The 22,405-nt window shown below is 41.4% G+C and overlaps 1 protein-coding gene across 4 annotated transcripts in view; it reads left to right on the top strand.

Annotated features, from left to right (window-relative positions):
- TNIK (TRAF2 and NCK interacting kinase) overlaps positions 1–22,405 on the top strand; it is a 396,007-nt gene that overhangs the window by 1,022 nt on the left and 372,580 nt on the right. The gene's annotated exons all lie outside the window — the stretch shown is intronic.

Genomic DNA, 22,405 nt, shown 5'->3' with positions numbered 1-22,405 from the left:
TCTCCGCGCTCTCTTCAATGCCAGTCTGCCAGTCACCTTTATTTATGGTTTAACTTAGACCTGCCTGTGCTTTCTGACTTTGTGGCTCTGACATTTCAGTTTTATGGTTGAACTTAAGCAGGTGGAAGGATGTGTTCTCTGCTTTCCCCCAGTCAGACCGGAACTCCCGTGTGTGTGTGTGTGTGTGTGTGTGTGTGTGGATGTGTGTGTGTGTGTGTGTGTTCGCGCGCGCGCGGCCAGTCCTTTGTAGAGAGCATCTACGTCCCTCCAGGCCCACTGGTTTGCGTTTACCTTCGCGTGAATCGCCTCAGACGCCTTTTCATTGTATTGACTAAGACATCACTGCTATAGAATCCATTTTGCTGTTGTTTTGAGATCAGAATACCAGGAATCCCAGGGTAGCCTCGACGCCTCCCCACCCCCACCTCTGAATCCCAACACACTCTATCGGGGAAGGGGGCAGAGCTTTCTTGCCATTTTAATTAGATGCTGCCTGCGGAAAAGGAGGTGAGGGGTGTGGGTGGCGGCAGCAGAGGGGGATGAGGATTGGACACCAATTAAGGATGGCTTCTTCCTCTCCTGAACCAAGAATGATAAAAAAAAAAAAAAAAAAAAAAGCCACAGCATGTATACTTGAAGCATGGAGGATGGTGAGATAGAATTGATGGTGGGTCTCAACACAGACACACAGGATGGGTGAAGCTTGGAAGTTCACACGCCCTCCTGAGGCATACATTGTTAGACTGATGCTAAATCTTGGGATTACAGACCTGAATCTTCATTACTTCTCCTGACAGTACCTCCTTCTCTACAGTTATTTTAAAGAGCTACCTTTACTGTCAAAGTGGTACTTTTTATTTAGTCTCATGAATCCTCCTCTTTTTAACTTCCCTTCCCCTTCTTAATTCTTCCAAGAGGTGAGGGTTTCTGCAAGGCCGTCCAGGGGTTGAGAAGGAACAGAGATGCCATTTCAAATAGCTTTTTTGATAGTTGGGCAGCAAAAGCTCATTCATGTGATATTACAGTAAGCTGTCTATTTCCTGGCACAGAAATGCCACATTCAGAAACCGCTGCCCCCTGGGCAGCTGGGGGTGGGGGTTGGTAACCGGGTGGGTGCTTTGGCTAAGTCTGTGATTTCCTGCTTTACAGACTGTGCATGTTCATTTGCCCTACTTTCTGCACTGGGAGTTACTGCCAGCGGGTTAATCAGGTGGATGGATGGCCCAGACTACCGGGTCGGGAAAGTGGCAAAAGCCCAGTAGGGGGTGGGGTGGGGGGTATGGGGAAGGAATCTGAACAATGGGCAAGGCTTGTGGTTTTCCTGAGCTAGAATCTCAACACTGCTCCTCTAATGGAAAGGGCTCTGATGCGATTTTTAAGTTGGGCTTGGTCAGAGGTGTCCCTTGTGGGCTTTTTCTGGGGAAGCTTTTCTGAGATACGAGCACACAGAGCCTGCAGGCTTGTAAGGAACCACGAGGGCTCACCGGCCTGCCTGGAGTGTGATTCACACATGGGAGGCCTGTGCTCCAGAGATCTGTATTTTGAAAAGATATCTTTGCAGGATTCCCTGAAATTGCTCTTTGTGGCCTGGGCTTAGTGCTTTGCCCCTGTATTTCTGCCTGTAGGAGGTGTGGAATGAGGGAGGGCTAAGGCCAGCTCTAGAGATGGGAACTGCTGGCTAGAGGACTTACATGCTGATGTGGAGACAATTGCACCCGGGAGGGCTGGGGTGTAGGACCCGCCTTGTAGGGGGTGAGGTGTGTAGGCTGGCTGTTGAGTCCAAAGGCTACACAGGTGATCTCCACAAATCAGAGGGCAGATAATTTCTGTCTTCTCAAATTAGGAGAGGCGGGTTTATCTGGATGAGAGGTCTCATTTGTTCCTAACCCCTCAGGAAAGCCAGCCTGCTGAGAACCTTATGGGGAATGCCTGACCCCTGAAATGCAGCCAAGGTCAGTGGCATCTAGGAGAATTTGCTGCAGCCTTACCAATCCCTTGCTGTTTCGGTGGCTCTTTAATGTACACAATCAATGCTCTTTTTGTAAACCCTGAGCTCCGTGCATTAAAAGCAGATCCTGTCTGGAGAGGCCTTTATCCTTCTCACTTTGGGGGCTTATTGTTCTCAGCCAGTGATCCCAGACTGGACCTAGTCTACATTCTCCCCAAATAGCAACAATGCATAATTTAAACCAGAGCAACCAGTGACAGCACTGATCATTTGAATTATGCAAGATTTGGATGGTTTTAAAAAATAAGATAAAACAGGATCTACTTTGGCTAAAAAAGAGATGCTCTGAATCCACTTTTATTAGTCTTGATTTTTAGAGCTCTGGAGATAAACTAAGTGTTAGGGGAGGGGGATGGTTTCATAGATTAAGAGCTGGAAGAGAATTAGAGAACACCTACCCACTCCTTTCATTTAATACCAAGCTGAAGCCCAGAGACTGTAGTCATTGCCCAAGGTCACACAGCCCCCTCTCTGCTGGGGTGGGGGTGAGGGAGGGGAAAACGGTGGTTTGGGGAGAGAATCTAGGTTTCCTGACTTCTCATTCAGTGCTCCTTTCTCTAAGTCACATTGTCTGTGGCTGAATCAGAAATCAATAATACATTTTCTGCCTGAGCACAAAAAAATGGCAGAGAGGAATTATTTCACCGGAGTCATGGAATTTTATTTATCGAGAATAAAGAAACTGCTTCATGCAGGTAAACTCATAATACATAAAACCGTGGAGCATTAAGATACCTTTAGAATTCATTTTGTAACCCCCCCGCCTTCAATTCTTCCTCTGCTGGCAAATGACTGAATCATCTAGGACAGATGGTTGTCCTGCATAGTACCCTCTCTCTGTAACCCGTCTCCATCTGAATATCTCCCATGGGGTCAGTCTAGATACACACATTATTCAGATGTCTCTCCATGTGAGGTTTGTAGAATTTTATGTATGTTTTGCATAATCTATGTGGATACTCATATATAGTGTTATGGTTATAAACTATCCATGTGGGTGTATGCAATATGTGTATACATACATAGGCTACAGAAAACAATCTACTCATTCAAACTCATGGCTTGAGTCATTCTCCCTTCAAGACATCACAGTATTAAAAGAAATGAAATTTGCCACCGGTAGGCTTTATTACATATGAGGTGAGATCAGCCAGAAAGCTTTTTGAAGATTAGCATATATCTGAGTCTGAGCACCTTGGCTGTCCTTAGTTTGGCCCACAGAGGAAGGCGTTCAAGGCCAAGATTGGCCTCTGCTGACTTCATACACTATGTTTCTGCCAGGACTCACACTCAGTTTTCTATTTGAACAGAATTAGATGACCTCTGCTTGTCTTTCCCCCTGCCCCTCACTGCCTTCCAGGCCTAGCTATTTCTTTGTCTGTTAAGACCTATAGATTTAAGAACTGACCTCATCTGGAAGACTCACATGCATCTTTCCCACTGCACTTTTTGTTCTTGTGTTATAAATGGCATTGGGATGTTTTTCTGCCAGCTTAATAAACTGTGGGCTCCATGAGGCCAGAGGTTATGCCTTGCCCATTTTTGAATCTGTCATTGCAGTTAGTTGCATAAACAGGTGAATACATGAATGAGTTGGTGAATGGAGTAGAGTGAGTACTGCATTCTATGTCCATGTCTTATTGGTTCTGTGACTCTGGGTAAGTCCTGGAACCATAATTAATTTAAAAATGGGAATGATTTCAACTGCTTGCCTTTCTCATATGCTGGTTTTAACAATCAAAGTATTTATGGCAATGCTTTATTTGAAAATAAAACCGTAATGTAATGCTCTACACAAATATACTATTCCATGATTAAATAGAATTTTATAGGAAACTTGATTCTACCAACATTTCATCTCAGTGATTGCACCTAATTGAAAATGGCTCTGAGAAAAAGATATCAGAAGGTCCTGCATCTTTTAAAAGTACCTTTTCCTTTATATGTGTCAACATGACCTTATATGTTACTCTGCTGGCCTGGGTTGACCTTTGCCCCAATATCAGCATTCACTACTTTTTTTTTTTTTTTTAAGATTTTAGTTTTAAGTAATCTCTACACCAGATATGGGGCCCAAACTCACAATCCTGAGATCAAGAGTCACATGCCCTAAGGACTGAGCCAGCCAGGTGCCCCTGGTGTATTTCTAAACCAGTACCAGGTATCAGCATTATTCATTAAAACTTTCTTCTTTTTTTTTGTTTTTTTAACTTTTTTCCCTTCTTTGTGGATTAAACATTGTTTAAATAAAGCCACATTTATTATGTCTGTGTCTTTACTTTCTTTTTTTAATTTTTTAATGTTTATTTCTGAGAGATTGAGAGTGTGTGTATGAGCAGGGGAGGGGGAGAGAGAGAGGGAGACACAGAATCTGAAGCAGGCTCTAGGCTCCGAGTTGTCAGCACAGAGCCTGGCGCAGGACTCGAACCAATGAACTGCGAGATCATGACCTGAGCCGGAGTCGGTCTCTCCACCAACTGAGACATCCAGGCACCCCTTGCGTGTGCCTTTTCAAAGTTTGTGTATTTGGGAGGGGAGTGGCCACCTGAAATGATACAATACTAGTCCAGTATTTAAAACCTGGTCAGAGGTCTCATGGGGATTAAGGAAATCTTGAAACATTATTAATTCCTTATCCCAGAGCACTTAGTTAAATTTGGTCTTAAATGAGAGTTTAGCAAAGTTGAAAGAATTGATAAGATTGATAAGTGTCTCAAAAACAATAACAGCAGAGTAGTTTTTTAATTAGATATATTTGCTGTTTTTTAGAGATATTAAACAGGTGTTTTCTTTGCCATGACATTGCCTCATAATAAAACAGGGTGTAGTGGGAGTTATCAGAACATCAGAGAAATATGCGTAATCATTTTGAGTGTTCTGAATCTTAGTAAAAAAGCTAACATAAGTCATGGTTTGCTGTTTGCCTAATTGTCCACTTGGGAAGTCATGGAATATTTTGTTGAAGAAAGAACACCTAACATTTTTCCTTCATAAAAATATCACATTTCCCACTGCCTTATCTGTAAGGCTCTTTGAAACCTTGTAATTTTGAGTCTTCCTGTGTTTCTGCCTTGGTATTAGTCTTCATGTCCTTGTTGTCCTACACCGTTCCTTTCTTCAGGGGTACAGTTCTCCAGTCCACCCAGTTTTGAGCTACTGTGATTGAATCATGGCCGCCATGCCCAGCTGAGCACAACCAGTCTCTGAGTCTGTGTTTCTGAGAGAATTTGGGATAATTTGTGTCTGAAAGTTGCTTTTATGTCAGATTGGTTCTACCATATCTGTGGGGGAAGTAGCTGTCTGAGAACAGGGCCTGAACTAGCAGTGTGCTGAGAATTCCAAGAAAATCTGGGTGATATTTTTTGAATGAAATGTTATTCTGCTCATATAAATATAAGGTTCCTAGAGGAGAGAGAGGGAGGACTTAAATAGAAAATGTTGGATGAATTCCGCTTGTAATTTCTTTCATTCTGGTTGGAAGTTTATTTCCCTCTAGAGAAAGATGATTCGCTTTCTGCTTTTTACATGCCTCGGCTGTTCTCCAGTTGTCTCAAGGGGGTGCCTTGAAATTCTCAAAACACATTTTATTTCACCCCAATCTTAAACATCTTTCCTTGCTATCCATTGCATGCGGCCTTTTGCTCCTTTCCTCCCTACAACCACTGAGGTGACTGTGCCCTGGGCAGCATCCATGACGAGACTTCCCTCCTGCGTCTCTACCATCAGCCTTCTCCTGACTAGTCTCTACGTACACTGCAGTGACATTACTCTTCGAACAGCACGTTTTCAGTCTGGGTATTTCTTATTCACGACCTTCCCTGACTCCTCACAGTCTACAGACCAAAGACTAAACTCTTTAGTGTAGCAGTAAGACCAGCTATAATTCAGCTGGGCCTCCCACCATTCGCTGCAATTCTGATGACCGATGCTTTACTCCTGCCTCAGAGAACAGCTTCCTTCTCCCCATGGATGCTCTTTAGGGGGTGCTGTACCTTATACTGTAAAAGCTCGGAGCGTCAGTAACTTGTGCTGCAAGTGTTCCACAAGACAAGCAAACATTTCAAATAAATTTTAACTTGGTAAACGAGCGATGTCTTGCAGTACGAGTGGTAGGAGATGCCGAATGTCACATGACCACAACTGAGCCAATGGTTCTTGAAATTTGCTTTGATATACGAGTGCTTTGGATTACAAGCATGTTTCCGGAACGAATTATGCTCGCAACCCAAGGTTTTACTGTATTCCTTTTCTGTATCTACTACCGTAACAGTAAACATTCAAATGCCACCTTTTCCACCAAATTTCCTCTGATTTCTCTCAGAAAGAAGTTATCCATTCCACTTGTAAACCCTTTCAGAACTGACCTCACACTCAGAACTTTCTGACCTGGATTATATCCACTACTAGATAGTAAACTTCACGAAGGCAGTGCATATATTTGATTTTTCTTAAGACTCCCCACCAGGATTACCTTCGGGGCTCCAGGGCTCCTTTTGGTGTATGGCTTAGTAGTTCTTTTCTGTGCATAGCTAAGTGGATAGCTTTAAAAATTAAGATCATGTTGTCTATATTATCTGCAAGCTGTTTTTTTAAAAATGTGTTTTCACTTGTTTGCTGCTTTTATTTGTTTGTTTCTATTTATTTATTTTATTATTTTTTATATTAAATATAATTTATGGTCAAATTGGTTTCCATACAACACCTAGTGCTCATCCCAACAGGTGCCCTCCTCAATGCCCATCACCCACTATCTATTTATTGGTTTTTAAAGTCAACTCTATACCCAATGTGGGGCTCGGAATAATGGCATCAAGATCAAGAGTCACATACCCTACTGACTGAGCCAGCCAGGTGCCCCTGCAACCTGTGTTTTAAAGTTAACAATCACCCTTTTTGCATGTTGTTAATGTTTTTCTATAACATAATTGTAAAAATTCTTTGTCATGGGGGGATTTTAAAGTTACATAAAATCGGAAGGAATATTGGAATGCTCATACATTACAGCCACTTTGTTTTTTTAAAAAAAAATTTTTTTTTCAACGTTTATTTATTTTTTTTGGGACAGAGAGAGACAGAGCATGAACGGGTTAGGGGCAGAGAGAGAGGGAGACACAGAATCGGAAACAGGCTCCAGGCTCCGAGCCATCAGCCCAGAGCCCGACGCGGGGCTCGAACTCACGGACCGCGAGATCGTGACCTGGCTGAAGTCGGACGCTTAACCGACTGCGCCACCCAGGCGCCCCCATTACAGCCACTTTGTAAAAGAAGTTGGCAGTTCCTCAGAATGTTGAATAATAGAGTTACCATGTAACCCAGCAATTCCACTCCTAGGTATATATACCCAAGAGAATTGAAAACGTATATCTAAACAAAAACTTGTACACAAATGTTTGTAGCATTTTTCAAAATTTATTCTTTATGTTTTTATATTTTTAAGTTTATTTATTTATTTTGAGAGAGAGAGCGAGAGAGAATGTGCATGGGTGTGGAGGAGGGGCAGATGGAGAGAATCCCAAGCAGGCTCTGCACCACAGAGCCAGATGTGGGGCTTGAACTCACTAACCTCGAGACCATGACCTGAGCTGAAATCAAGAGTCGGATGCTTAACCAACTGAGCCACCCAGGTACCCCTGTTTGTAGCATCATTATTCATACTAGCCAAAAAGTGAAAACAACCCCAGGGTGCCTGGGTGACTCAGTGGGTTAAGTGTCCAACTTCAGCTCAGGTCATGATCTCACGGTTCATGGATTCAAGCCCCAAGTCAGGCTATGTGTTGACAGCTCAGAGCCTGGAGCCTGCTTTGGATTCTGTGTCCCCCTCTCTCTCTCTGTCCCTCCCCCCGTCACTCTCTGTCTCTGAAAAATGAATAAACATTATTTTTTTTTAAAAGAGTGGAAACAACCCAAATGTCCATGAATTGATAGGTGAATAAATGGAATGTAGTAAATCCATACAATGGAATATTATTCATCAATAAAAGAAAGTTTTGATACATGCTACAACATGGATGAACATTACGCTAGTGAAAGAAGCCACACACAAAAGGCCACATAGTATAGGATTCCATTTATCTATAGTCAAACCTATAGAGAAGGAAAGTGGATTTCTGCAGCTTGAGCAGAAGTGGAGAATGCCTGCTAATGTCTTAAAATTAGACCACGGTGATGGTTGTTCAGCTCTGTGAACATATTAAAAAATCATTTGTACACTTCAAAAGGGCGAATTTTTATGGAGTATGAATTTAATCTGAATAAAAAAATAAATAAATACTTTGATATTTAAAATAGAATAGTAGAATGAGGCCCCGACTTAACAATTACCCATTCGTGTCCAATCTTGTTTTGTCTACACCTCCGTCCACTTCCTCCCCGTATTATTTTCAAGCATCATATCATTTCATTTGTAAATATTTCAGTATGCATCTCTAAAAGATAAACACTCTTGAAAATACATAACCACAATCCTATTATCATGCTTAGAAATTAGTATGTAACTGGGGCACCTGGGTGGCTCAGTCAGTTGAGCATCTTGATTTTGGCTCAGGTCGTGATCCCTGGGTCCTGGGACTGAGCCCTGAGTCAGGCTCTGCACTGAGTATGGACTCTGCTTGAGATATTCTCTCTCTCTCTCTCTTTCTCTCTCTCTCTCTCTCTCTCTCTCTCTCTGTCCCTTTGCCCCTCCCCCTCGTGCACTCTCTCTCTCTCTCTCAAATTAAAAAAAAGAGAAAGAAATTAGTATGTTACTTAAAATTTCTTTAAGTATTTAGTGTTTAAATTTCTAACCATATGTTTTTAATGACTGCTTACCATTTTGTCGTGAGGATGAATGATAATATTTAAACAATTCCTATTGATGAAGCTTCTGGTTATTTCTAACTTTTCAAGTCTTGTAAATAATGCTTCAATAAATATATGTGAGTCTTTGTGTACATCTCTGTGTCCTTAGAATAACTTCTTAGAAGTGTAGTTTATGACAAAAGTGTATAAAGCTCTTGGTATTGTCAAATTACCTCCAAATTTTCTGTGAGGTAGGCGTTTAGCATTCACAAATGAACACAGGAGGCTTAGAAAAATCATCGTATTTACCAAAAGTCATAGAGCTACAAAATGGCGGAACTTACAACCGACCTGCCCCAAAGCCACTGCACATTGTGACTCCCATGGTCATTATTTGCCCTGCAGACCTTGTCAAGACTTCAGAATTATCTGGTGTGTTATCTTCCTAAAGTTCACAGGTTTCCCAGAAGTCTTTCATTTGGGCACAAGCTCTCTTTGGTGAGCTTATGGTGTTTGAGTGTTGTTTCCAAGGTATTTCTTCCTTGTGATTTTGTTTTTCAATGAACCAAAGTCAGCTTTGAATATGTTAATTGTTCTTTTTCTTGCCTTAAAAATGTAAAAACCTAAAATGTGAACCTTTTTGGGATTAGCAATAATTTTCTTGTACACTGTGTATAAGGGATGTTTACATTTAATCTGTCATTCTCTTTGGAAAATCATCTGACAGGTATGTTTGGAAGATGTGGAATCAGGCTCAAAGATTTCCATTTTTTAAGAACGGGAGACCACTCAATTTGTGATTATTGCAGAAGCTAGCAAGATGAGTCAGAAGATATGTTATAGGAAGGACCATTCTCAAGCCTTTATCTGTCTGATGATTATTAAAATCAAAATCTTGAGTCATACTTTTTTCAGAATGATGTAGATATTTTAAGATTGCAGTGGAGAAAATGGAAGATGCGGCTGGCAGCCAGAAGGGTAAATAAAGAGCCTTGTGTTCTGGACCACAATCTGCTTTCCACTAGGTTTATAAGTAAGAAATTCTGAAAATTGACACAACTTTGGGTTTGTCTGTTTTGCAGAGGGCAATTGCTTAGATTTACTAGATTTGATATCCCAGCCCTCTATTTAAAATGCTTATAAATTGGGGCGCCTGGGTGGCTCAATCGGTTAAATGTCCAACTTCAGCTTAGGTCATGACCTTGCGGTTTGGGAGTTCGAGCCCCGCATCGGGCTCTGTGCTGACAGCTCGGAGCCTGGAACCTGCTTTGGATTCTGTGTCTCCTCCTCCCTCTGACCCTCCCATGCTCATGCTCTGTCTCTCTCTGTCTCTCAATAATAAATAAACATTAAAAAAAATTGAAATGCTTGTAAATTACTTATGACTGGTAAAAATCTAGAGCTTCATATGGACATGGTTTCATCTTTTCTACTTCTAGGATTTTTTTGTTTTGTTTTATTTTTTAGCTGCCTGTATTCAAATTATGGCAGTGTGGTGGGTGGAATAGGTTGTAAGCAGTAATTGCGAACTGTATTTAAATAATAATAATAATAATAATAATTAGCATTTATAGAGCACTTTAAATATCTTCAAAGTACTTGCAAACATTATCTAATTAGATACCCTCTCTGCTTATGATCTGGATATAAATGCATTTACATTTAGAACAGGGTCATGAGAAACGCATACCTTTGAAAGTTAATGCTAGCTATGATTTACAAAGCTACGCAATGGTCAGAGTTAGAGTTTGGGATTCTCTTGGATTGTTCTGTGTATCCTTTTGTTAAACCTGGTGGCGGTTTAGATTAAATTTGCACCTTATTAATGCCTCTGCTTCCTTTCTGATCATTAAGAACTGAGTCTTGATCATTGCTCTCCTCCTTACATACACTAAAGTATAAACAACATCAATAAGCTTTAAAATGGGCTCCCTCTCTGCATTTCCTGCCCTGGCCTCAGATGAAACTCCCATTAGTAAGTGAAATGAAGTGGGGTTGTGCAAGAAAGAACTGCTATGCATTGCGGTTTAGTAATTTCCATCTGAGAAAAATAGATTAAACTGCACAGTAGGATACATCATAAAGAAATGCACTGGAGAAATGAAACATCTTTAGTTTGACTGTACTAATGATTTCTTGCTGTTTTGGACATGTGTCTGTGTATCATCCCCTTGCACGTATGTCTTGTGTTGGCAATTTTGATAGCATTTGGAGCAGTACCTGCGTGGCTTACTCGGTAGAGGATTCTGCAGTTGGTAGACTTTCAGTGAATGTTTTCCTGTGCATTGTGATTTTTCTAAGAGCTGGTTGACAGGTTAACTGCCTAGACGGTGTTTCTCAAAGTGAGCTCCCTGAATTAGTAGCCTCATGCTCATCTCTTGGTTTTACCTCTCTGGCCTCCTGGATCAGAAACTGGGGATGGAGCCCGGTAACCTGTGCATTAAGAAGCCCTCCAGGTGATTTGATGTACTTTCGAGTTTTGGAATCACTGACCTAATTTTTTAAAATACAGTTTTCTTTTGTCTTTCATGCTGGTGCATTCGTTCATTCAACAACTATTAATTGAGCATATACTTACTATGTGCCTAGCATTGTGCTACATGCTGAGAATTTGGTAGCAAAGACACATGTGAGTGCTGTCCTCATGGACCTTGGTGTCTAATGAATGGGGGAGAAACAGCAAATCCACAGAAATTTGAGTTTGCCTGAAAATGTTGCAGAGTAGAAAATAGTGATTTATTTATATAAGGTAACTGCCAGGTTTTCATAAGATGCATGGCTTCAAATTGTAGAAGACGCATACTTTTAGGAATATGGAATTTTATATTTCACCCTAATATATGCATTTTAATTGTTTGTAAGACCAGGAGATACTTGAAGTGCAAAAGTCTACAAGTTTCACCCGATAATCCTGGACTGTTCTTTGCATTGCTGTTTTTTATTTTATTGTATTGTATTGTATTGTATTGTATTGTATTGTATTGTATTTTATTTTATTTATTAGCATGTTTATTCAGGGGATAGAAAGCCACAGTCCCAAGACTAAGAAGCATCCTTTTGGTGCTAATTTCCTGTTTTTCCCTTTGGACCTGTGGGGATTCAGTTTGAAGCCCCAGGAGGTGCTGGCATTTGCCTAAAAGCTGAAAAAAAAGAATCCATATTCACAGCTCTTTCAACCCTACCTTAGTTTGAAGCCTGAAATCTTTGGGTTGTTTATTTTGTGAAACTTGAAAAATGAAATAGACTTTTTGGAATCTAGGCAGGAAGTTAAAGGATCCCCTTACTGAGAAATCCTACAGACTTTCCTTGTAACAACCCCTAAACATCTCTTACCTATCTACAAAGATGTCCCGTGTTGTTATTTTAATCTGTAATTCTTAGATAAACACACTGCTTATACTACATGGTTTTTTTGTTTGGGGGAGGTTGGTGACCATTATGGTTGTTAAGGTAACTTTGTATACAACTTGATAATGAGCATATATCAAAATTGTATTTCATACTTACTGCTGGGAAGATGCTTTTAAAAAATCAAATTCAAAGACTCCCATTGTAGAAGGCCTATTTTAAAATTTTTTTTTAACGTTTTATTTCTTTTTGAGACAGAGAGAGACAGAGCATGAACGGGGGAGGGGCAGAGAGAGAGGGAGACACAGAATCGGAAGCAGGCTCCAGGCTCTGGGCCATCAGCCCAGAGCCGGATGCGGGGCTCGAACTCACGGACCGAGAGATCGTGATCTGAGCTGAAGTCGGAGGCTTAACCGACTGAGCCACCCAGGCACCCCAAGAAGGCCTATTTTAAAGGGAAAAGAGATATTAGATAATCATCATTAGGTTGGATATAAAAAATGTCTAGTTAAAGATGATTGATTTTTTTGTAATATTGCAATCGGAGGACAGATCCCACTTTCTCAGAAGAGGCCTTAATGTCATTAAAGTAATAGCTAACTGCAAGCATTTTCTTTTCTTTTCTTTTCTTTTCTTTTCTTTTCTTTTCTATTTCCTTAAAATTTTATTTTTAAGTAATCTCTACATCCAACATGGGGCTTGAATTCACAACCCGGAAATCAAGAGTCACAGGATCCACCCACTGACCCAGTCAGGCACCCCACTGTGCAAGCATTTTCGTCAGGAATGTTAGTTACTTTCTACATGGGGCAGGGAATTAATTATGTCATTCCAAAAGTTCTTTCTAGGACCAAGTTTGGGACAGTTTTGTTTCTGTCGTGGTGCTATCTTAGGCTCTGAGGAAACTGTGAATTTAGCATGGCCTCTTTGTAGCCATCTGCATGGGTAAAAGGGCCCTTTGAGCTTTGGAGTCGCTCTAGTTTTCCAATTGAACTCATAAGACTGACTCTTTTAGAGGCCAGAAACTGAGTTTGGATGGTTCTGGTGCTGGTGTCTTACTCAAGTGTGGTTGATAAAGTCAAAGCCAAGTGTTTGCTCTTCCTAAAAGGCCACCCCTCTGTTCTCTTTTCTTTAAACTACTAACGCTGGCAGCAGTCAGAGAGAACTCAGTTTTCTTTTCATGGGGACAAATAAGCAAACGCTCTACCGTGCTCCCCTGAAGCTTAATACCCAGATGCTACTCCGGGAAAGAACATCGCACACACACTTTTGGTCAGAACAATATGTATGTTCTCTCTGTGAGTGTTTTAAGGATGTAACTCGCACTGGTATTGTAGTCATAATTTCTTGAATATAAACAGCTTTTATTTTTGGAGAAGAACAGATGTAAAAGTGTGAAATACCCAAGTTTACACATTTTGGTGGTGGGGGGGGGAGTGGTGGGGGAAAGAACACTGTTTCTTTAAAATCATGGTAATTCAATCTTAGTTACTCCTTGTTTTCCTTGAGTGACTGAAAATTAGCAGGGGAAATCTCTTGGAACCTGACCAGCTGGGTACCTAAATCTCCACTTAACTGATAGTACCAGGAAGAGTGCTAGTGGGGAATTAGCATAGGTCTTCATCCCTAAGAGCAAAAAAGGTCCTTCCCAAGGAGGAAGCCTCTCTGTGGAGAGGGGATTGTGCACCTTCCGTGAAATATGTATGACACTCAAAGTAAAATGTTAGAGGTACAGAGATCCCAGCCCCAGACAGAAGGTTTGTTTTCTAGATTAGAAAATGTGAATGGCAGGGATTTGAGAGCTTGGTGTCCCTCTGGTCTCTGAACCAAAGCTCTTTCTGGATCTCTGGGTGCCCACTCCCTCCTTTAATTTGTGAGTTTGTTTGTGAAAGGTACCTGGGGTTCTCAAAGCAGCAGGGGCATTACTGTCCCTTGGAGGCCAGGTCCCTTTCTTTTCTTTTCTGGAGGCAGGGTCTCTGCTATTGTAGCGCATCACCTGATACAATGCAAGTTGCATCAGATTTAAAGAAATAGTTCCCTGGCCTTCTTTGCGAGTCCCTGCCTTTTGTAAGTTGCTGCTGCTTCGCAGGATTCACAATTAGCGTTTTGTTCCTGTGGAGACTCGGTTTAGTGTGCAAGGCACATTCTCGTTTGTCGTGCTTGGTTCCTTGATAATTCCCATTGGACAAATATTTTGGTCAAGTTTTCTGTGACCATTAGGTCTGACTGGTTGTTTGATATTGCATTTTGGTACTAAGTGATTTCAAGCATGTTTCAAATGAACATCTCTGATCATTTCTTTTCTAACTGTCAGTGAAATTTGGAATGTGAATAAATTACGAGGCCATGTGACTTCCACAGTTCACAGGGCGGCTAGTGAAAACTTTATTCAAACTACGCTTCATGCCATTTAGAAATCTAAATCTGATTTTAAAATATCCCCAAGAATGTGGATACATTGGAACTGTCACACTCTGCTGGTGGGAATATAAAATGGTTAAGCCACTTTGGAAAAATAGTTTGGCTGTTTCTGAAAAAGTTAACTATAAGTTTCCTCTATGACTCAGCGCATTTGACTTCTGAATGTCTACCCAAGAGACATGCAAACATATGTCCAGGCAAAACTTGTAACCTGAATGTTCATAATAGCCAGAAGTGGGGACGATTCCAGTGTCTATCAACAGATGAAGAGGTAAACAAATTGTGATGGGGTACAATGGAATACTATTCAGTAAAAAAGAATGACGTACTGATACAAGCTACAAAGTGGATGTTTTGCTAAGTGAAAGAAGCCAGGCGCAAAAGATCACATGTTGTATGATTCTGTTTATGTGAAATGTCTAAAAAGGCAAATCTGTCGAGACAGAAGGTGGGTTTAGTGGTCGGCTAGGGCTGGTAATGAAAACGGAGAGTGATGGCAGATAGGCATGTGGGGTCTTTTTGAGGTGATGGAATATGTTCTACAATTGGATGGTGGTAACATGAATGAGTTTTATGGTATGTAAATTACACCTCAAAAAACCTGTTAAAATGTAATCTGTCTGGGACATTGCTTCACGGTTGTACCAGCTCCATACACCACGAGGGCAGATTCCCCAGTCAGGCCACTCCAGTATTTCTAGGAAGGCCCTCTCCTCTCTACCTTGAGGGATGGGGGACTCTGGTCCTACCTTATGCCTTCTACCTACCTTATGTCTCCCTTATTGTGAAGGGTGTCTCATATTTTATAAATGTAATCATAATAACTTCCTTCAAGATAAGGTGTCTGATAACTTATCTCCCCTCCCAGAGAAAGGAGAACTTTGGAGCCAGATCTAGGATAGCTATTCCTGTCTGAAGCCATTCCTTACTGAACCACTTTCAATTCTCGCGGTGTTTCTGGCAGTTACTCACCCCTCTACTGTTCCGCATGCTGCTCTCTCTGCCTGGAAGTCATCTCCGGTCTCTCTTGTTAACAGATAGTTTATTTGTCTCTTCCCCCAACCCGTTGTCCCAGAGGAGACTGTAATTCCCACAGGGCAGGACCTGTGTTTTGTTTATTTGCCTATCTATTTATTAATGAAATGAATGGCTTCTCATGACGTACAGCATAAAGCTACACTCCTTAATTTAGCAAGGTCTTTGATGATCTAACCATTCCCTACTTTTTTTTTTTTTTCAGTATCAGCAGTCACCACACTATCCCCTCTCTATACACCAATTCAGAGTCTTTCAAATTGTAATGAGTTGTGGAGTGAGTTTAATGGGTTGCAATTAGCTTTAGAAAATTAATTAGAATAGAGTAGAAAACTATTACTGTGCGTATATTGTATATACGTGTGTATTAGGTTACAATGTAGAATGTATTTCTTATAGGGTAAGGAAGCTAAAAGTTTGAAGTTCACTGCTCTAGTTTAGTTCATAAGACGGCATACGATTCACCTAGAGGGAGTTTAGTTTGCAAATTGGAGTTCAGTTATCTAGCCTGGGGCCCACAGGTTTGCAACTCCGTGGCCCTCACATAGTTTGGATGTATGTGTTCTCCATTTTAAGAAGCCATAACACGCTACAGTTGCTGATGTCCGCCATGCTGATTGAGGCCTCTTGTTCATCTGTTGGACACCTGAGAGCTAGGAGCACTGCCAGGGCCCTGGATGTCCTGGACTGGTGAACACCAGGTACAGTCCAGCTGCAAGATGGAAACGTACGTGGCATTTCCTCTGCTGCTTGGGAAACCCCGAATGCCGTGTTTGCTCCACCAACTCTGTAATGAACACCTATCCATCCTTCAAATGTTCACTCCGAGGAATTAGACGTGTCTTCCGCTACTTTTCGTCAAGTGCAATGACATTTGGTATCTGTGTAGAGATTCGAAGAAGACAAGATGCTGAAAGGAGCTATGATCACTTGATAAAACGCATTCTCCAGAATTCAGAACGGAAGAGCTGAGCTCTGGGGGTTACAGCTGAAGCCTGGAAGGGTCCTTCCTCGTGGAGGAACAAGTTGCTGCAAGCTGCAATAGCCACTATGGCCACAAGAGCACCCTTTGGGAAATGTGGGCAAGGAACGAGGCTTGGGAACTTACCAGAAGTAGCAGAACTGGGTCGGGGCTGAGAGGCAATTATCACTGAAATCGTCCCCCAGACTCACATGGTCTTGGATATTATAAAAACAGACAGAAAATCTGTAGACACTGTCAGATTATGTCACTGCCAGAAAACTGTAAGGAGCAGTTTTGTCCTGTGTGCCCCTGTGGGGTCGGGGAAGCAGGGAGAGTATGACCCTTCCCTCTGAGCAGCTGGGAGACAGGGTGGAATGTCCTTGAAACCAGTGGAGACAGAACATATGTTTAGCTTTTTGGGGCTGCTTGTGCCAGGTGGTGAGTTAGGGGCCGGAAGGGAGGGGAACACAGGCTGTTGGCTCATGTTGGCCCTGGTTAGGGCAGCGATGTGGTCCTCAGCTTTCCAGGTCCCAGGACATGATATGGTTAGGGTACTGAGTCTCAGGTCACACCATCACGTAGATACACCTGACACTGTTTGGAATATAATTTATTTAATAATGATAATGGCAATATTAATAGCTAATATCCTCTGTGACCACTTGCCATGTGTGAAGCACTGGGCTACTTATTTTAAAGGTCTGGTCTTATGAACACAGTCAGATTTTGTGATGTGTACTGTTTTTCTTCTAACTTTACACATGTGGAAACACACGCTTAGGTTAAGTGACCTGTTGGAAATAATGGAGCCTGGCTTTGAACCCAGGCTTGTCTGACTTTGAAAAGTATGAAATGTGAGCACTGTGCCATTGCTACTTCCTGTTTTCTCAATATATAGTAGAAATACCTTTTTAGTATTGGAACAACTGTCTGCTCTCCAGTGCAGCGTCTTCCTGATTTTGGAGAGATTTAGGAATCTGAAAATTTGATCAGAAATTGACTTACTGTGGCTGGAATAAGGCTGGGGTTGACCCAGGATCTTTAGGGCTGTACCCTATTCAGGTCAGAATACTGATCCCACCATGAGTGGTTGTTGGACAGGTCTTGATAAATTCATCCAGTCTCCCTTTTGCAACCCTGATCAATCTACAGAAACCCCTGTTAGTAAGATATCTCTCTACCTTGTTCACATTAATCCCTATCTGCTTTGTTCTTCTGTCTTGTTTTGTTTATACTGTATATCACCCAAAGCTCTTTGTTTTAGAATTATTTACCCATATAGTCATTAGTGTCTTTAAGTTATAAACTTCTTAGGACAAGAACAGTGTCTGTTTTCCATCTGTGTCCCATAGAAGGTCTAACACATACTTCAGAGTAAGGTGCATTCCTGGAATTATCTTGTTTGGATTCTGCAGCCCCACTGTGCACTGAATGGATGGGAGACTGGCTATAATTTTACTGTGTTTTCAGCCTTTAGGAGGAGGGATTGTGCTATTGGGAAATCAAACCTTAAGAAAGTGTAGTCACTCCTGAAAAATTGTCCTAGGCAACTGTTGGACTTCATATCGGCATTATTAGAAATTTTCGAGGGTCCCACGAACTTTAATGGGAAGAAGCAAAAAGGGGCTCTCAGATGGTGAAATGACCTTTAAATATTGTTTTTCTGTCTCCCCTCACATGTTAAAGTGGTTCATTAACAAAGCACGTGATAAATCTCTTTATAAGCCCAGGCTCGGTAAATGGGACATGGGTGAAGTTTTATTGTGACAAGTTACCGAAAACATATGGTGGTTATATTCCCACTTTTGTTCCTTGGACTCTAAAAGGCACTTACTGTGGGACAGCTTCACCAGTGACTAACGGGAAGGCAGGGTAAAGGACATTGTGTTACATCATGGTGCGGATAGCTAACTTGCCAATGGGCTGGTTACCAATCCCCTGGATATCTTCAGCACCTGTCATTAATGTACATTGTTGGCACTCAGATATCTATTGAATGAAGTCATTTGAAACCTTCTAAGTTTACTTTTGGGAGGTGTATGTAAAGAAAGATTCTCTCTCCTTTACCCAGAGGCATCAGGTGAAGTTCAAGGGTCGCCTCTTGGTGTGGCAGTGGATGATACATGGATTTCAGTTACCTCATAGAAGTTGGGAATGATGGGTCCCACCTTGGCTGCAGACACCCTCCCTCTTCTCTGACTGCTGTTGGAAAGAATTCTGCCTGTGCAGAAGGAAGGACTCAGGTATTCTTCAGAAATTCAGGTGTTTGAATACCTCCTGCACCTGTAAATCCCAGAGAATCACAGAAATAGTCACAAGAATTAGCCTAGAACTAAGTCTTGGGGCACGAGGAAAACGCCCCTTTCCTCTGCCTGTGCTGACATATGTCTAATTCTTTGTTTTATTTTTAGCTTCTACATATTGATTAGCTTTAGTGAGTGCTCACTGGTTCTTGTGGTTTCTTTCTTACAGCTGTAGAAGGATAAGGCCATAGCAGTGAAATGGCATTCTGGGAACAGAACAAGGTGAAGGGGGAGCTTTTCACATCAGATCTAAAAATGCAATTCAGCGACAAAGGCGATCATCATGTTCCCATGTTCCCTACTGGTTATATAGCCTGCTAAGCTTGGATTCTTTTTTCTTTTACAAATGCAGGCTGTTGCGCTTTATAGTAATTAGCTGATATGACTGTAATGGACTCTGGCTTCACTGGATAGAATCTTTGAAATCAAGTGTATTAAATTGACTCTTCCTTTTTCAGGTAATAATGAATAGAAATTCCTGCTATAAACATAGGATTAATAGATTCCAAGCTTTTATAGGCTTTGGGGCAGTAATAAAAGGAGAGGGAAACGGGTACAGATACAGTCACACTCCATCTCATTGTTTTTGAGGTGTGCTGAGATTCCTGAACATGGCTGACCACGTAAGGGATCCTCAGGGGGAAATGTGCCTAGGGCTTTGGTGGAGGATGGGGAAAAGGATGGCGAGGTGCACGTGCTGCCTATTCCAATGCATATTTGTGCTGAAATGTTCAAATCTTCAACCTGTTCTCAGTCTTTCTAAAATCAGGGAGTGTAAATGAATGATGATGGCCTCTGGCGTCTGGTTAGGATTCTCCAGATGACACCTTGGCAGTGAAGTCACCCAGAGCATTTTTGGCAGTTCCACGGAGAGTAACCTATATGGTAGGTGATTGTGACATAATTTAGGCTCATTGTGAGCTTGTAGCTTATCTCATTTGTTTTTCGAATTACAGGAAGCAGAATGGCTTAGAGGTTACCTTAGGGGTCAAATTCTGGATTTGAGTCCTGGTGCTGCAGCTTAAAAGGTTTGCAACTTGGGGCAAGTTATATAAATTCTTTAGGTTTTTTTCCACACCTGTAAAATGCAGATAATAATGACATGTGGGGATATTGCAGGAATTAAAAAAAAACATATTTTATGTAAAGTACTTAGGACAGTGCCTGCCATATTGCAAATGATGATATAATTTTCAACATGTTCAGCACCAGCATCACTTTTTTTTAAACAACTGGAGAGTCCACTGTGAATCTGGGGCAGTGCAAGCAATTGGGTATATGTAGGTTTACAAGGTATAGGCTGTGTCTTCAAGGAGCTTGAAGTGTAGTGATAGAGACAAACGTAAAAACAGGTATGTTTGGTAGGAGCTCTGGGGTGCATGGCTAGCTGTATAGGGGTGAGGAAAGTGGGGGAAGTGGACCGGGATGGGGAGTGGGATGTTTCAGGGAGCTGAAATACTTTAAAGCTATGTCATTGGTTCTGTGGTGGGAGTGCCATTGATGCCAAATATTGATGTGGGTGAAGTGGGAGTTGTTTCTTAGAAGTAACCTTTGCATCTCTCCTGCTCTGCTGTCCTTACCCACAACAGGCTGAAGTATTCCATGTCTGGATTGTTATATCTTCCTCTGCTGCCTGCCACCCTCTGAGTCTAGTCTTTCCCTCTTCAATGCTTCTGACATAGGATCTAATATATATATATATATATATATATATATATATGTGTGTGTGTGTGTGTGTGTGTGTGTGTATACATATACATATACACACACACACATATATATATTATACACACACACACATATATACACATATATATGTGTGTCTGTGTGTATATGAAATGTTGTTTATTAATAAGCAGCAATGTGTGTGCCCAGCTTTGTATGAGGAAGCCTAAATATTGCAAATCAGTATGGAACTGAAAACACAGAATGCCTTTTAAGCACTTTTGTTTCCTTCTTGGAAAATCTATTAATGCAACACGTTAATATGTCAAAGGATGTTAACTCTGGAATCATTTCAACAGATGTCAAAAGACATTGGTAAAATTTAGCTGTCATTCTTATTTAACCCCTCTCCCCAAAGCCCCCCCAACTATTCTTTTTTTTTTTTTTAAGAGAGAGAGAGTGAAAGGAGGGGAGGGGCAGAGGGAGAGGGAAAGGATCCTAAGCAGACCCCATGCTGAGTGCAGAGCCCAATGTGGGGCTCGATTTCACAACCATGAGATCATGACCTGAGCTGAAATCTAGAGTCAGATGCTCAACCAACCCAAGCCATCCAGGCACCCCTAATCTTTTTATTTTAAGTAAGCTGTATGTGCAATGTGGGGTTTGAACTCATGACCAACCCCAAGATCAAGAGTCTCATGCTCTACCCACTGAGCCAGACAGGTGCCCCATTCCAATTATTCTTATTAAACTGAGAATAAGGAGATTCTTTCTTGATAGAGAATGTGCTTAAAACCAACAGCCCACTTCATCCCTACTCTTCAAACACCGGAGAATCTCTGTGTGGTGATACTGTTGGTTAACTACCTGTCAGCCATTCCCATCTCCTTTCTTGATGTCCTGCTCTGAATTTGGGTTGATGTTTACCCCTCCCACAATCTCAGAGGAAGTGGACCTCCATCTTCTTGGCCCCAGCATGGAAGAGGTGGAATAGATTAAGGATTGGATTGGATCCCAATCTCCTTCGTCCCAGCATGGAGGATGTGGAATAGATTTAGGATTGGATTCCATTCCTTTTGTTGATGAGTTTAGGCAAGTCATGTGACACAATGGAGGAGTCAGGGAGGTTTGTGGGAAGGGTTTCCTCACTTTTACAAGTGAGCTTTTAAAAATGAGACTTACCCTCTTCTGTACTTGGATATTGTGTAGAAGACCATGATACTTAGATTTGCTGCAGCCATCTGACAATCATGAGGGGAAAGCCTGGAGAATCATAGAAAAACCGACTTAGGTCCCTACATTGTTGAGTAGCTGAATTAATCAATGCTACAACTGCCCTGACTCCAGATTTCATATTATATTAGCTAACAATTTCCTCATTGTTTAAGCCATTGAAGTTGCGTGTTCTTTTATTTGCACTTGTAAACACCCTAAGTGATATACAGATCTTTCTTGACTTAAAATGGTGTGATGCCCCAATAAACCCATTGTAAGTTGGAAATATCTTAAGTCAAAAATGCATTTAGTACTCTTAACCTACCAAACATTGTAGCTTAGCTTAGCCTACCTTGAACACACTCAGGATACTTACATTAGCCTATAGTTTGGCAACATCACATAATACAAAGAGCATTTAATAATAAAGGTTTCAATATCTCATGTAATTGATTGAATACTGTACTGAAAATGAAAAGTAGAATGGTTATATGGGTACAGAAAGTTTGTAAGTGTATCCGTTGCTTATCCTTATGATTGTGTGGTTGACTGGGAGCTACAGCTCGCTGCCACTGCTCAGCATCATAAGAGAGTATTATACTGAACATTGCTAGCCCAGGAAAATGCAAATTCCAAGTATGGTTTCTACTAAATGCGTTTTGCTTTTGC

Source organism: Lynx canadensis, chromosome C2 (assembly GCF_007474595.2).
Source record: "Lynx canadensis isolate LIC74 chromosome C2, mLynCan4.pri.v2, whole genome shotgun sequence".
Lineage (NCBI taxonomy): Eukaryota > Metazoa > Chordata > Mammalia > Carnivora > Felidae > Lynx > Lynx canadensis.
The sequence above is the reverse complement of the archived record's forward strand: the minus strand, read 5'-3'. Positions and strand labels throughout refer to the sequence as shown.